The 15,404-nt window shown below is 42.2% G+C and overlaps 1 protein-coding gene across 3 annotated transcripts in view; it reads left to right on the top strand.

The window, feature by feature from the left end:
• Positions 1 to 901: 901 nt before the first annotated feature.
• sema6a (sema domain, transmembrane domain (TM), and cytoplasmic domain, (semaphorin) 6A) overlaps positions 902 to 15,404 on the top strand; it is a 100,741-nt gene continuing 86,238 nt past the window's right edge. For all 3 annotated transcript variants that reach the window (XM_005741779.1, XM_005741780.1, XM_005741781.1), the window contains exon 1: positions 902 to 1,294. The gene's annotated coding sequence lies outside the window, so the exon portion shown is untranslated. The remainder of the gene's footprint in view (positions 1,295 to 15,404) is intronic.

Below are 15,404 nucleotides of genomic sequence, written 5' to 3' on the forward strand. Positions count from 1 at the left end.
AGTTAGCTTTGCCTCTCATGAGTTTTTAGACATGATCTAGATGTTGACATACATGCTGACATACATGCTCACAGGTACACAAAACACAGTATATGCCAGCACACACACACACACACACACACACACACACACACACACACACACACATGCAAGCAGTTATGTTTGTGCTTTGTGGCAGGCTTTCAGTTTTAAATGTAACAAATTGATGTTGATTTTGGCTTAGTTTAATGCTGGGTGTACACACTAGTGTGTCTGTGTGTGTTTGTGTGTAAGAGAGTCGGGGAAAGGCTAAGTGGAGCACGCATCGCTAACATCAGATAGTTCATATAGCATAAATTTAAGCAACAACTTTTTGAACTTCGCTGTTGTTTTCAGATTTTTACCTGATGGCCTCTCTGATGAGATGAGGGTCAAGGAAAGTAAGGGCTCATTTGTAAAATCCCAGTTACAGCAGTGTGCGTGCGCGCGTGCCCGGCCCGGGACCACCTAAGAGGGAAGGCGGTAGGCGCCCTGAGATCAGCGCAGAGACAACTGGCAGCAGACTTTGAACCTGATCATATTCCGATTCGCATTGACAAAAGCGGCGGGGGGCAAGGAGGACCTGCATCTTTATTGTGTCATCAAAATTACCAGTGACAGTTTGCGTCCTCGGCCCGGAGCAGAGCAGAATACAGAATACCAGTTAATCTTATTGACATTCCCAATAACCTCTTTGTGTTTTTTTCCTGTGTCGACACTATTAATAGCCCCCAAGATTTCTCTTTCTCCAACGCGCATTCCACTGCGTAAAAATAGAAATACAGTTGTCCATAACTGGCACCCATTGACACAATAGCTCCCGTTCCATAGACGTAGCTCCTCCCTATGCATGTGTGAGAGAGAGTGTGTGTGTAGCGGGTGGGTGACAGCTGGGCTTGCTGCGCTCCGCTTCAGTCTGGTAAGAAGCTTCATCTCCAAATAGGATGACCGTCGGCTTTTGTGGAAGGGACTGCGTTCAGCTCCGTAGCTAGTTCTGGGACACCCGGTTGTTTGTGTTCGTACAGTTTACCTGAGGGAAGTTTACGAGGCAAAGCGTCCTTTTTTGTCACTAGTGTGGATTTCCGATGGATATTCCGATTTGAGTGGTGTGATTTGAGCGCGGCATGTAACAAAAAGAAGCGCATGAGAAAAGTAGCGCTCGTATTGTTATCCTAAAGCGAGCACCATCTGAACTGCTTTGAGGGACACATCTCATGGATTACTAAAAGGCAGAGCTGTGTAACCACTCCGAGGGATATCCATTCATGAGCTGAAGGTGAGATTTCTTTGTTTACGTCTAACTTCATGCGCTCATAGCCCGTACCAGCCTTTCTCAAACCCCGGAGGCTTGTTTTCTTTGCAGCCAGGCTACCGGGCGACAAGTGCACCAGCTTCGCGCGGTAACCGTATCAACTTAGTGTGTTTTCGCGTATTTACAAAAGCATTTTTATTAAATGTGTGAATCAGAATGTGTACATTTTAGATTCATATGAGAACTGCGATCCTTTTCCGCAAGAAAAATACCATCTGGTGATTTAAACAGATCATAATTTCGTGCGTAATCCCTCATATGCTGTTTGTTCATATAGTAGAAAGAAGTGTAAGTCTCGGAGGACCTATTTTGGATCAAGCTAGTGCGTCTAAACACGAGAAAAAACAATACCAGTGTATAATTTCAAAATATGAAAATAAGGAGGGGAAACGTGTTTGTAGGAACTTGCTGGAGTGGACCGACTGTAGTCCTCCCGCCCCTATGACTTCACAGTGCTTACTTTCAAACTACAGCCATTAAACACACTTATTAAGATATTAATGTTAATGTTATGAAAACGCATAATACTCGAGTCCTCGCTTCATTATTACAGTGCATGACGGGATTTTCATTTGCAATTTATTTCCACATTACGTGGAGTAAATGTATCTGCATGTAAAGCAGATATTCATAGGGTGGACTAATTTTGTTAACAATCTTTCTACTTCACAGTATTTCTACAAAACTCTTGATTGAATCACAGGGATGTGATGTGAATTAATCATTTTACATTCATGTTTTTATTGCGAAGTGAGCTACTCTGCGGGCTGAGACTTTCTTCCTCTCTCTCGCTTTCTGCGTGTGTTTCATACACACAGAGGGACAGGCACACTGGTTAGGGTGTGTTCAGCCACCAGGTGATGGAGTGGTCACTGTTACTCTTTTCCAAAAGATCAGTCAAATGTTTCTAATATTGACCAGGGGCGCAGGTTGAGAAGTGGATTTGCCAGTAGAAGAAGTGCTTCTGCACATTATTTCTATTTATTTATCAAGCCTGGAGGAGAGATAGAGGCCTCACAAACCACATCCAACACAAGTGCCAACACCCAGTTACTCTGTGATTGCCCCTCTCTTCCCTTCCCTTCTCCTCTCCTCTCCTCGATTTCCCCAGAGGCACTGGGAATAGCTGGAAAAGGAATTTTCAAACTCTGAATGTAGGTTATAGATTAGAAAGTGTGCAAGTGAGCTGATAGAAATGGGTGAATCCAAGCACTTTTGAATGCAGACCGCAAAATATGCATCATGTCAACTGTTTTCCAGATGCACCACATGGTGTATCAGCCTTTTTTTTCTAAGTGGAAAAAGAAAAAAAAAACTTTACACCAGCTCTGAGAGGAAAGGGTGTTGTAGTTCATGTTTTCCCTGAAATGCCTGGAAATATTTGGGGCTCCTCTGTGTTTTTTCACGTGTGACCTTATGTTTTTTTGCTGTCAGCATACACACTGTGCTGGGTATTACACACAGATCTTAAATGGGGAAAGAGCAAAAATGTTTTAACATGTTACCTCTTCTCCTCCTACAACATTAGCCTGGAGGCATTGAAAAATCCTGGAGGCATTTTTTTTTCTTAAGATGTTGCACAGCCCGCAAGTCCCACCATATTGCCTCACGCAGCATACAGCACCACCAATAAGAGTGCTAATCCTACTATTAGCACTTTATATTTTGACATGTTGGTTGTGCTGACACATGAATTACAGCATGATTACCTTAGTGACAACAGTCTGCCTGTTGTCCTCCTGAAAAAAACCCCCAGAATAAAGCAGGGCGACCAGAGTTGCTGCTTGTATTTGGAGCAATGCTCTGTGGAGCGTTTGATCCGCCGATCCCCTAACAATAGCAACGGGGATGGCATTGTGTGTGACTGATGTGCATTTGTCACACTGTATGTGTGCGCGCGTGAGTGTGTGAGACAGAGAGAGGAAGAGAGAAGCAGAAATAGAAAGAGCGAGACAGAGTTTGTATTTACCTTTGCCAGTTAAGGACAGATGCAGATGTTGCTTTAATACAGTGGGTCTGAATAATTGATAAAGAGCTTTGCTCCTGTTCAAATGAATTGGCCCTCTATTATAAACAGCCACAACAGTCAGCCACTGTTAACTGCTGGTCCTCATTCAGTCAGTGTCAATAGTCTGCATTCAATAGTGTGTGTATTTATGCATATTTAATAAAAGCCATGTTTTATTGATGCACATCCTTGGTGTGTGGGCTTTTTTTTTTTTTTTTAGAAACAATTAGACTACAAGAAAGCATCAAACGCATCTTAGTCATCTGAATGTGATTTATTGATGCTTACCCCATTTTCAGCTTCCACGTCTTTCTAAATTGCCGCCGCCTCAGTTGCACTACCGTAACACTAAATAACAAACCTCTAGTAACAGAACAAAGCCGGAGAAAGAGCGTAATCCCGGCTTTGTGGATGTGCTTTTAACACATTTTGTTTTAGAAACGCGGGTCAGCTCAATCAAAGAAGCTTGGGTTTGAACTTTTGCATCACAGATGTTATGGCACAGTGTCTGTTTTTGGCTGGCTCTCTTTTCAGATTCAGTGGGAGTCTGCTGTGATTCAGAAGGTAAAAGAAAAACAAGCAGGAAGATATCCTAACCTGCTACAACAAATTATACAACTGCTCTATATAAACATTATTTTGTACTTAACCTTCTGCTGCTCCGTCTCACTTTTTTTGTTGGCAATGAGTTCTGTGATTATTTGATAACTGCATCATTTTATCTGAAAAAAAAAATGTTGACAGAGATATAAAAGATATTAGACCTATGCTGAGATTTGCATCCACCCTTTTTTTTAAACTTATATTTGTGATTTCCTTAAGAAAAAAAAGTTTATTTACTCATTATACAACATACAGCCTTCTTTTACTGGAACATGTTGCTCATTGTTTATATGAGATGATAAATGGTATTCACTGTACTACAGGCACTTGATATATATCAGTGCTGTAGAGTCCTGTATGCTCCATTCACAGCATGGCTCATTGAGAATGTAATCACTAATCACTAGCTTCTGCGCGTTGTTCTTGTTCTCGCTGTCTTTCACACATTCACACACACACACACACACACACACACACACACACACACACACACACACACACACACACACACACACACACACACGCATGCATGGATTCAATGTGTTGTTCTAACTGGCTGCTTTCTCCCACTTAGCCTTAACCCTTGTGGCTCCATAAAAAATGACTCTACAGTGCATCCACAGAATTAACCATCCATGTGTTAAACACTCTTCATACTCATTACATTAGCATAATTGATTGAGCGTGTTGTAAACTGCATGCCAAAAAAGCCAGAGGCATGAAGGACCAGGCAAGCAGTGCCTGTTGGTGTTTTGGCTGTTGGTCCTTGGCAATGCTTTGTTGTTGGAAATTAAGTGAATTAGAAAGTGATAGCCAGCTCATCTAGGACAAGACTGAGAGAAGCCAAACTTTGCCGTGCGTGCTAGATGAAAACCCATCCACTGAAACATTTCAAATCAGCTTAAATTGTGCACTTTCTCTTCATATTATTATTTTAAGCACTTAGTGTATGCTACATTAACATGTGGTAATACCTTTGTCACAGCTGGGTTTGGTTGCCTGTCATTACTCAGATGGAATGGAAAGGAAATACATTTGCAGGGATAATCCAAAAACAGCAGGGCTTTGTGTGATTGCCTGGGAGATGGATGAATGAGTGGCCTTGAAAACAACCAAGTCTTGCGCTACAGACCAGATGATGTAAATCACGGCACACAGTGTTAAAATATGATGTCCTAGTTCCCGTCCTGCTGTTGTGCTTTTGCAGGTAAGAGAAGCCAGCTGTGAGTCATGGACACATCCACAGTCTTTTAAGACTCATTAGGGCTGCATCCGCTACTGTGGTTGTGGTTATTTCTGTGGTTAGTTTGCTTGTTGGGAGCCAATAAGAAAGGTTGTGTGTCATGTGGATGTTAAGCATCAGAAAAAACCCTGCTTACTGCCTCTTAATTTGCTTATGTGTCTGTGTCTCTGTGTAGTGCCTAAGTCAGACCCTTTTCCGTGCGTATAGTACCACAAAGCACAGAGGGTGGCTAATGGCGAGGGGGGGTTTGAGTGTGCTCTCATTGTGTGTACTCTCTGCGTCTGTGTGTGCGTGTTTGCGTGGCGTTGTTCGAGTGCATCTGTCCCTCCTCCCCAGGCCCCAGCGATTGGCACTGCATCTCTCATCTATTAATCATAGAGAGCGCTTGCTCTCTCATTCCGTTGCCATAGTTTCAGGACCTGAGACAGTGTTGGGGTGCGTTACTGCCTAGAGAGAGGAAAAGTGAGAGAAAGAAGGGGAGGAGAGAGGAGGAAAGGAAAGGAAAGGAAGGAGGTGTGACTAAGGAGGAAAAGAGGAAATTATATAAAGAGTGTAGTGTGGGGAAGACTGAACAATTGAAAGAGAGCAGAGGAGGGAAGAGGGGAAGTGACTGAAAGAGCAATGCCAGGATAACGCACCGAGCAGGTCCTCACGCTGTGGGTGAGAGTGCTTCAAGAACCAAAATGGATTCCATTTTTATCTCAGCAGTAAATCCTCTATCTCCTCTCTCTTTCACACACATACGTACATAAACTCTTTCCATCTCTCTGCTTTCTCCTTCCTAAAGAGAGCAGAAGAATATTTTCACAGTAGGCGTCATCTTGTGAATAGCAGGCTCATGGGGCTGGTGCATCTCCAGTGTGTTACAGTACATTGAACTGCTGCTATTTCACCTTGCTTTACAATGGAAAAATCCTTCCACTAAGCTGAAATGGAAGATGGGCAAGGGTCGCCTGTTTCATGCTCAGTTGGTTGTTTTAATGGCAAATCATGCTGAATTCATGTGTTATTCCATGATGGATTAGTCCATAAATCGACCACTATGGAAATTTCCAAGGCAGGGAATACCTCATGCTATCAGCTCTTGTTTCTCAGTCTCTTAGCATTTTATCATCTGCCTATCTCGTTGCTTTTTTTCATTTTTTTTTTCAGCCCTGTTCTCCTTCTCTCCAGATTTATATTTGCTTACTTTCACGCAGAAGGAAAACATGAACATGTGCCGGTACTTTCACAGAAGGACTTCTTGTTTTGGCTGTAGGCTTTGTACCTCCCATATGACCTCATAATCTCATCTGGGTCTTTTAATGGCTAACCATGCACTAATGTGGTGGTTGTATTATCGCCTTGTCTCATCACATCATTCCCTGCTTCTGAGTATTTCCAGTGGGGGCTTCTGGGAGTGCAGTCCACTGGCAGCACTGTAATCATGGGATTCTCACTGCACAACCACCTTTCACTCAAATGCGTGTACACAATTACACACAAATTCACTCATACGCACACAAGGCGCATTTTTAGTGCACACAAATTCATGCGTCAGGGCAGTTTCTTTCATGTCAGTAAGATTGAAGAGGGATAAAGAAAGCTTGTCATTGTTACAGTGGTGCACGTAATGGGTGCTAGTGGGCAGAAACTCAAGAATACCTGATTGTACAGCACACTCTGTAATTCTCCCTTCACTGTGTATGGACTTTCTGCTGGGGAATTACTATTAGGGGACATAGGGACAAAGGAAGAAGTGAGAGGGTGTGTTTGCTCTTTGTACTGATGGCAGTGAGGTGCTTTTGAAGTAATGGGATTGCAGGTGACATCATAGTGCTCGCATTCTCAGGTGCAGCAGGTGAATTAATCCAGGTGGGGGAGGGGTTAAAGGTTGAGTGTGTGTGTGTGCAGATTTTATAGCTCTGTGAGTAGCTGTGCAAACAGACATGCACGGTTGTGCACGTGTTGATATACATGTATGTGTATCACTTGTCAAAGTAGAGGAAAGCCACTGTGTAAGGTGATCGGTATGCTCAAGGCAGAGCAGCAGTCACTCTTCCAGAGGCTATAAGCCTCGCTGAATGTGGGAGGAGCAGTTGTCTCTGAAAGCCGAACTGCTGGTTTAGATACGCGAGCCAAACAGGACTTGACGGATTTCGTTTATGATCCACGTTTCTGGATTTTTTTTTTTCCCTCCACAGCAATATTTCTGTTTAAATTATCTGCCGTTCGATAATCTAATGTTGCTTGCTGTGATACAAGCAAGCATTAGCTTGCTCTGAGCTGGGCAAGCTTATACTTAAGCAACCTTTAATTGATATCCGAGTCAGCATGTGATTTGTAACAACCATCCCAAACTCATCTGATTCACTGATGATGATGATCATAGAGTTCTTGTAATTGGTCCCGGGTTCATATTAATTATTTACAGTGGTCTCTAGAGTTCTAGGCACATAAACATGAACGGTATTAAGAAAGGAGTTTTACATCTGGTCATATGCGAGCAATCAGAATCAAGGAGTAGATTTAGTTGCTAACATGAAAAACCTTACCCAACCAGTATTATCTTAGTTTATATTCACAGTGTTTCTTATTAGAGGTAGAAAAATCCAGACTCTGTGTGCTTCTTCAGCATTTGTCTCAACCCTTGTTAAAAAATCTGTCTTCCCCTGGTCACAGTGGCTGGTAGACTACAAGTGATTCCCCTGAGGGTCCTCTATTTCAGAATCCAATCAGGCAGAACTCCGAACAATATTACCTCTGTGTGTGTGTGTACATTTATTACATAGTTAATGAACAAATTGCAGCCATGTGGCAAGCTCTGGTGGCGTGGCTGGCTAACAAAAAAAAAGCAACACCGAAAGCACGTGCACGCACGCACACACACACACACGACTCACCACAAGGCTCCCAATGTTCTTGGCCTGTCTGTCCATCAGCTCATGCAGAGCGCTGGGCTGGGAGTACTTATCATCACTATGCTGAGTGGAGGCCTTACAAAGGCGTACACACACACACACACACACACACACACACACACACACACACACACACACACACACACACACACATTCATGCATGCAGTTCAGTCAGCTCAGGGAAGCTGCTTGATATAGTCAGGGCTCCTGTAATGATTAAATGTATGGTGTGACAGCAGCCTGAGCTTAGGAAACTAAACAGATAGGCAAACAGGGTGACTAGCAGGCAGGTAGGCAGCTAGAAAGGCAACTGTATCTCCAGTTGAATATATTTAAATAGCTGCCATAATGGTGTTTACAGGTAATGTTTTTACAATCCAGGAAACGTAAATCCTTATACAGCAGAAAAGTCACAGGAAGGAGGCCGGGGTAAATGGTGCAGAATGCAGGACTTCGACATAAACACCAGTAAACCGATTCCTAATCCCACGTGTTGTTAGGTTCCTGAAACACTTGGTCAAAAGAAAAATTGTTGTTTTGGTTTAGTTAAAAATCCGAAGCTTTGTCCATTTATACTCGAAGCCAGCTGAAGGCCAATTTATGGTCCCGCGTTGGTGTCTGTTTTTGTAGCTTCCCACCTACGCAGGGAGATGGATTATGGGAATTCACACAACGTGGAGGCTCGCGTACAGTCCTTCAACGAGCAAACACCGTGTCGCCCCTGGGCGATGACGCTACATGTAGGTCAAATGATGATTGGTTGAAAGGTTGGCTTAACCAGGAAAGCGAATTAACACAGTACACCGCAAGAAGGAGAAGCGGGAGAAACAATGGAGCACGAAGAAGTACATAGGAGAAGCACAGACAGTAGCTGCAGGGGATCATTTTAATTATTTTTACACTCAGTTTCACCCACCTAAAACAAAGTTCTTTATAACCTTTGACTTTGGTGTTTCTAGCAGCAAAGAACAAAAAACAGTGCACGCATAAAAATAGAGAATTCTGCATTTCCAGTTGTTAAACATATTTTTGACTCTGCCCCCAAATGGCAGCAGATATCCAAGCTTAGCAAAAATATGACAAACAGGGAAAACCAGTAGGCATGTTTCAATTACAGTGAAACTTAAAATAAAATAGAGAAATCACACATAGTTTTGTAGCAGTTTCCCAATGTAACTCAATCATTGTAAGTTGCTCACAAAATGTATTTGTTAGTGCTAATTAGTGACATAAACGTAATGTATAGACAGCAAACTTGAGCTGGGAAAATAAACAAGACTGTCAGATAGACAGTTATGCTAGGGGCATGCAGGAATGCAGACTTAGAGATAACTGGGACATTTAAAAAGACAGGTACAGAGGAAGACAGCCTGTCAAAGAGGGTAATAGAAAGAGTCTGGACAGTTAGGAAGGGAGGCAGTGAAGCTTTGAGGCACAGCAAAGAAACCAATGCATCTCCTTTTCAAAATGAATTCTCGTGAAAAGAAATAATATTTCATCCTGCCCCATCCATCCCCCTTTAATCTGGACAAAAGGTGCTCTGTATGTGGGCAGGTAATCAGGCAAGCAGGTTGATAGGCAGGAAGACAGACAAGCTGTGAGGCAGGAGAAGAGAATTTGTGCCTTGCATGATAATATATTCATTCATCCCCCACTCTGATAATGTTCACAGCATGCTTGGGTTGATTCATTCATCACAGCCTACTGGGGGCCTTTTTACGTTATTTGTTAAAAAGCTTTGCTTTTCTAAACCTGTTAAGGTTTGCTGACTGGATTATTCTGGAGGTGAATGCTTCTGGGCTTGTGAAGGTGGGTAAGGCTATAGTGCATGTATTGGAACTAGTGTCTTGTTTGTGTAGGTATGGACTCTTGCATAAATTGGTGTGTGTTGAGAAATGTGCAGCGAGGCTTATTTTGTTATTTTGGTCTCTGAGTTTGGTTTGATTGGGCAGTGCAGCAGCTGCATACAGAAACGCTGTATCTTTTGATGTGCTCCCATCCTCAGCTAATCTTGGACCTTCTCATCTGTTTCTCTGATGGTTTTCTGTACTTTCTGTGGGATCTGTTTAACTTCATCCCAATAACCAAGACATTTTCTGTCTATTGATTATGGTATTATACAGCAGTTGAACCCTTGATTATTTAATTGGGTTTGGAATCAGAGTGAGGAGTGATGGCTACGTGCCGAGCTCCTCTGCAGAGAATTTGATGAGTCAACGCTGGTCAGGCTTTATCACAGAGAATTATTTCTGTTTCGGGTAGATTATTACAATCTGTGCATTTTCTCAATATCAAATCTTGTTTGCATAAAGGCTTTTAACTGTTCTCAGCTGGTTGACAGGTAGGAAAAACAGAAGACAGCTAATTCATTAGTCAACCACTTCAGTTTCTCTCTCCCTCGTGTCTTTTTTCCTTCTGCAGGTTTTTGTCATGGTACATGTGAGCTAAGCCTGGATGGACAAGATATCCTAATTTTACCTGGTCTAGTAATGCTAGCCCGGTAACTAGATAGGAACACTGGGAGGAAGGTGATGCTGTGTAGACGCACTATCAGTTAATCATTTACAAGGTTTCGGAGGGTTTTACTGATGAAGGAAGCTTTTTTTTCCTTCTTCTTCCTTAAGTAAATTATTTTTGTGTTTTTAAAAAAAAATCCAATTTATAACAGAAAGTTATTTATTTTTAGCTGGTTCCCACCTTTTAAATGTGTATTGAAGGGTTTAAAACATTTTAGAAGATTATTGTTTTGGTTCCTCTTTGGCTGACTTATTCCAAAAACTAGTTTTGCTCTTGTCTGAGTGTTTTCACACAGGAAATCCACGGCTTTGCTACCTGGTCTTCATCTTGAGAGTTTACACTGCAAAATTACATTAGATTACATCACCACCCATGACAACAAAGAAATCAAACAGCAAGAAAAGGCAGTGTGATGAGTCTGTGGAGGTGTGGCTCTGACCTAGATAAGATTGGGAGTTTGGAGCATTGAGCTGATCCCGTGGTGTAGGCCTATTGTTGTCATTCAGTCTGTACCTGACTTTGATCTCCATCCTTCCCCCGTGCCACACTGGATTTGCTTCTCTGTTCAGTCCTGTGAGGTGCAGTCATCCAGGGCCAGTTGAATCCCCTCTAGCAGACTGGTTGATTGTTGCAGACTCTATCTAGAACAAACAGCGTTTTATGCAGCCAGCTGATAAGATGGGACATGGTGGTGTGTTCGCTCTGGCGCCGCTGCAAGCGTCATTTGTTTCACACATTAACAGGTGAAGGACTTAGTGTGTGCTTACAACTATGATGGTGTATGTGAGTGTGTACTTTGCGTTAGTCAAGCTATGTAACCCTGGCTGACCCACACTGTGGTAATTTAACAGTCACAGATAGCACAAACCCTGTGAAGAATGAGGATGTGGTTACCAGTAATTGCCGTAGCTTAAGTATATTGCCATATGCTTTATATGCACAGTGGTTCATGTGCTTCTTACGCACACATGACACCATGCACATAAGTATGCACAAATATAATCATGTGAGCTCAGGACCCCGTGACAGCTGAGCAATTAAATGACAGCCTTAAATACATCCAATAGGAGAATTCAGTATTTATGGCCACTGCGAAGTGTGCTTCAAGCTGCACATGTTTAGAGTAACATTATACATATGGGATGCAGTTTCGCTTGCCATTTTAGCAACACTTACATTTGTGATATTTAAAATAATACCACTCACAACTCATCCATCCATAGTGTAACCTGCTCAAACTGTTTGTCTTTTAATGCTTGAATAGTTAATATTTTATTCTGGTTCTGATTACAGAGGTCAGACCACTGCAGAGTTTCACTTATTTTCACTTCCACTTTACATCAGCATCTTTCACTTCACACCAGGCTTGTTCAGGGCAATTGTCTGTAAGAAGCTGCCTACACGACCTTAATTACCTGGGGAGGCTGTATTTCTTACCTCCACCACTTGCATAATAAGGCATGACTGTCTGTTTGAGTGCTCTCGTTTCCTGTCCCGCCCTTGAGGCATTCAGATAGTTATTCCATCATCACGGTGATTTCCATGCCTGTAACTCTGGGCTAATTACTTATAGTAAATACTGCCTGGGTTGTGACTACAGCGTCAACTGGAGCGGTGAGCACAGGGGAGGTACTTTTCATTAATTAATTGTTATTTGGAATCCTCTGTGAATGATTGCAGTCAGTTTGACACAACACAGGAAGAGAGGTGCTATTTTTATCCAAAGTACCTTACTGGATAGCAACAGAGTGGATTTTTGAACATGTTTGAATCAGTTGCAGCCACACAGAGGTACTGTGTAAACTTTAGTTAGGTGCTAAGATTTAGTGGCTAAGCTTCAGTCAATTTAGGCTAACCAAGTGTCTCTTACTCTGTTCTGACTTAGCAATTTCTCATCTGCTTTTCATCCTTAATTCCTCGTGCCACTATACTGAGATTAAATAAAGATTGTGGTTGGGGGAAATATTGATTTTAGTGGCTAGAATGTTAGCCGATTCTCAAGAGCTTTTTATAGCCATTAGCAATGGTTATTCGTTCCCTGGGATGCATTGTGTTACATCTAACGAGAGTGTAGAAGCGGATGGCGAGATTGTAATCAATAGAAGCATTAATACTGTTTGCCCTGTGTGCCTTTCCTCCTCACACGGATGACCGCTGTCTTCCTCTTTTCGGTGAAACCACTGCTATCATGAGTTCAGCTCATGGGTCAAATATGCTGCAGTCACCATATGATGTGCTCATAAGAGTGCACCAATAAAACCGTAGTGGAAAGGTTAGTCATAGGAAACAGCTTGCTGACTACTGTAGGCCTGCCATATGCCTCAAGTAAACAGAGCTAAAAGGAGATATTATTCACAGTGGGACCTAATGAGGAGCTGAATGTAGAAAAAACGGGGGACCTGACAAGTGTTGAGGCTTTGGTTACCCTTTTAACTGATAACTATCTCTCAAATGGACAGAGACGAGCGCACCTGTACTGCAGACATTTGTATAAGAGAACAAATAGTGTATTTTATTACCTGGCAGATGATGGAACTTTATCCGCCTCTGAGGGGTTTTAAGGTGGAGTTTGATGAACAAACATGTGTGAGCGATAACAAGCTTTTGACAAGCTTTTATGGGATTATGACCCTTATCTGGAAATTCTAGAAGACCTCTATAAAATAATATACACGGTCAGGCTCAAGCACGCAGGTACGTGCACAGAGGTATCCAAAGAAACACACTTTGCCTCAAGTTAAAGGCATGCGATTCGATGGGCTGGGTTACCTGTCCGGTATCTGCTATCCAGGTTTTGGGCTGGATTCTGTGTATCAAGTGACGGTGGGTCAGACATGCACTGGGAGTCAGATAACTTTGTGGTCAGACGAAGATCTGATCCATGAGAAGGTGGATTCTCTGACTCAGGTTTTCTTTGTTTTCCTAGTGTCAGGTGCCTGCTGGAGACCACAATTTAATGATGAAGGAAGGAGTCAGCTGGGATGTATGAGCTTAAACTGAAAGAATTAAAGGGTTAATCTATTAGGCAATCCACTAAAAATTAATTAACAACTACAGTGATAGTCAATTAATCATTTGAGCCATTTAGTGCAACCATTGCTGCTTCCAGGATCTCACTTATGAGTAGGTGGGTTTTTTTGTCATGCACTGATGAGTATTTGTTATAAATCAAACTATTCAATTAGAACACTGTGAGTTCTGGAAGAAGTTGTGTGTTTTTTACTGGTGACATGTGGAGAGTCCAGACCTCCCACCCCGAGACCCTGAAGTGGATAAACGGTTAAGAAAATAAATATGTGTTCCTTTTTTTAACTTCTTCTGATGACAATAAAATAATCTATTATTAACAGAAACAATATGGTGTATCAAATTGTTTTCATCATAGAATTACATTAATCATTACATTGATTGAGATACTTTTTAAAAATATGTACTGGCCACTCATAGTACAGTGGTGTTATATAAAATATAATCAATCCAATGTTTTAGTCAGAGAGAGAGAGAGAGAGAGATAATAGCGAATCTCTCACACTTAACACAAATGCTAGATCTCTCTAGCTTGATTGTTTTTGGCAGCATCATTTCCTACAACTCAACTGGGAGCACTAAAACAAGGTATGGTACAATATTGCTGCATAATATAACACTTTGTCACGCCATCTGCTGTTTCCAATTTCTTTGAATTACAATATGTTCACGAATACGAACATCAGAGTGAGGCCAAACTAAGAACACAGAGTCACGGTTTGTAACAGCGTGAGTATTTCTGCAATTACAATTTTTGGCAGTGTGGCGAATTTAGCATTTTCCCCCCCTCTTTGTGATGTGGAGAAAAGACATGTCACTGTGATGTAAGTAGATCTGATTGCAGGGTGTGCTCTGCGTTTCCTGTTGAAGCATATTATAGATCTGGTTTGCTACGTTCAAGCAGAGAAGAACATTAAGTGTTCACTTGAACCCATCTGATTGTGCTCCTGCCCACCCACCCTGCAGCCTGAGGATGTAAGCTATAAGCTGCAGTGGTGGATCACAAAGAGCCATTGAACAAAACTTCCTCCCCTAACCAGATCAAATATATAGATAAGACAAACAAACTCGTGTCGGGTGCCCAGCCAATTCATCTGATATTTCCCCCGTCTCCGTTTCAGTCAGTATGGCTGCTCTTGAATGTAGCAGGTTTGTTGTGTTAGCCTTTAAGGTGTAGAGATGCACAGGAAAGTATCAGGTCACGAGAAAAGCGGATCTACCTGCCTGCAGGTAGATTGAGAAATATTACTCGCAAGTACAGTTTGTCCTTGTACACATACAGATATTTTGGCCAGGTAAAACAAGCCAGGACAATTTAATGACACCTTTCATAGCAAGTGCCGTCCCGGAGTTGCATTGCAGTGCAATCGGACAATGAAAACGTATCAGTTTCATTCGTTTTTGTTCCCGTTGCTGTCTGCCTTGTTTGTGTCTCTTAAGCTACTGTCGTTGGCTCACAGAAGCGGCTCCGTTCTTGCTATTTAGTCTCTACAAACCTGTTGTCAGTACAACGCAAACTGTTGTGCATAAGGAATTTTCTCCAAGAAAAAGTCAGACTTCCACCGAGCTGCGGTAAACTGCAGTTTAAATTAGATCTGTGTTGTAGTGTGAATTTTTCTATTTTAGTTTGAAAATATCGAAAAAGGAGGAGAACGTTTTCATCCTTCTTAAAGATGTCAGCTGTTGACATGCTGTACTCTTTGTGTGAGGAGGTGGACGAGGGGAAGAGAAATAGATCTGTCTTTGCTGGAGGTTGGCTTCTCAAGTGCACAGTAT

The sequence above is a fragment of the Pundamilia nyererei genome, unplaced genomic scaffold (assembly GCF_000239375.1).
Source record: "Pundamilia nyererei isolate P.nyererei 1_Seehausen unplaced genomic scaffold, PunNye1.0 scaffold00113, whole genome shotgun sequence".
In the NCBI taxonomy this organism is placed as follows: domain Eukaryota; kingdom Metazoa; phylum Chordata; class Actinopteri; order Cichliformes; family Cichlidae; genus Pundamilia; species Pundamilia nyererei.